The 1664-nt window shown below is 62.4% G+C and overlaps 1 non-coding gene across 1 annotated transcript; it reads right to left on the bottom strand.

Moving 5' to 3' along the window:
* Positions 1 to 383: 383 nt before the first annotated feature.
* Positions 384 to 455, bottom strand: TRNAA-CGC (transfer RNA alanine (anticodon CGC)). Its single transcript has one exon. It is a non-coding gene; the product is annotated as a tRNA-Ala (tRNA).
* Positions 456 to 1664: the final 1209 nt, after the last annotated feature.

Consider the following 1664-nt stretch of genomic DNA (forward strand, 5'->3'; position numbering starts at 1 on the left):
CAGAGCCTGTGGTTGCTAAAGGGCCAACAGCAAAGGGAGAAAGGGGCAAAACAGGCACGAGATGGTTGGAGGAAAGGCTGCGGAGGCACCCAGCCACCTGCTGAGAATGGAGCACTTCTCTACCTAGCTTTCCAGTATTTACCACTCCTTGCAGATCTGCATATGGGCATCAGGTCGAACTAAAACAAGCCCTTGGGAAAAGTCTCTTCCAGCTGACTTGTGTGGCAGCAGGGGAAGCCCAGAGGCTGTAACGACACATGGCTCAGAGACCCAGGCCCCGTCCCTGCATGGCATCAGTCTCCACAGAACCGCAGAGGGGCCCTGGCCAAGGCAGCCCTTAGCACCATAGCTAAGGGGTGGAGATGGAGGAGAAAAGTCCTTCCTGGAGATGCTGGGGATTGAACCCAGGACCTCCTGCATGCGAAGCAGGCGCTCTTCCACTGAGCTACATCCCCTTACACATGGCATACGTAGATGGGGGGTGTGCTCTGGGGTGCCCTCTCCTCCCATGCCATGTCCCTGACAAGCACAGCCCCCTTGTGCCCTGCTGCCCTCAGACCCTCCCCAGAAAACTCCATTCAGACCCTCCTGCCTGGCCGTGGGGGAATCTGGCCTTGCCTCTGCCCTGGGACTGCTCCTGCACAGGACCACCCCACAGAGCGCTGCCCCTGCAGCATCTCTGCAGCTAATTGGGTCAGGGGGAGAGTGTCGCTGCAGGCGCTGCTGCCAGGCTCTGGCCCTGCCAGGGGAGGCTCGATGGAAAGGGGCAAGTCCCTTCCCTGAGTCACCTCTGCCAGCGCAGGCAGCACTCCTGTGTGCGTCACCTGTGTCCGCGAGGGCAGCAGCAGGAGGGAGGGGTGTGAGGGAAATGCCCTCCCCAGGGGGATGTGCCCACAGCTCTGATTGCCCCCAGGGTGTGGGGTGGAGGGAGGAGGGGAGCAGGCAGAGCTGGTGCTGGGCAGGGAGCTGCCCAGAGCCCCTCAGCCAGGCTCCAGGCCTCCCCCTGCACCACGCTGCCCACCAGCACCCGGCCATGGGCAAAGGGCAGCGTCCCCCTGCCTGGGGCTGGGTACGGGGTTGCGCTCAGGGACATTCCCATTCTTGCAGCACCAGGACAGTGCTGACAGTGGAGCCCCCGGCACAGCCCCAGGTGGGGGGTTTCTGTGGGCCAACCGGCAGCACGTTCGGCTGTAAACAGAAAGGTTGTTGGCTGGAGCCGACCCAGGGACGGTGCCCCCGTGGTGGGGTGCCTGGGGGACTGTGCTGCTCGGCACCCTGGCTTTTGCTCACAGTCCCCAGGAAGGATCCCAGACAAAGCGGTGGGAACCTCAGGGGTCTGACGGAGGCTGGGGAAGGCCCAGGGCCCAGGGAAGGACCTGTGTCCTGAGGCAGGGCTGCTGTGAGCAGGGGGGTCACGGCTGCTGGGCTGGTGCCACTGACCTTCCCCTTCACCCCTGTGGGTGTGTGCAGAGGTAGGTCTTGCTGGGGGTGGGGGGGGTGAGGAGGCTCACCGGGAGGGAATGGGGAGAGGAATCAGAAGTGTTTCAGCACAAAGTAGAAGGCACACCCTTTGCTAGGGCTAAAAGAGAGTAAATCAGGGTTTAGTGAATGCCAGCCATTCTGCCCGCTGTCCTCCTCAAAGAAGAGCAGAAAGGCAATCCTCA

This window comes from Rhea pennata, unplaced genomic scaffold, assembly GCF_028389875.1.
Source record: "Rhea pennata isolate bPtePen1 unplaced genomic scaffold, bPtePen1.pri scaffold_26, whole genome shotgun sequence".
Classification (NCBI taxonomy): domain Eukaryota; kingdom Metazoa; phylum Chordata; class Aves; order Rheiformes; family Rheidae; genus Rhea; species Rhea pennata.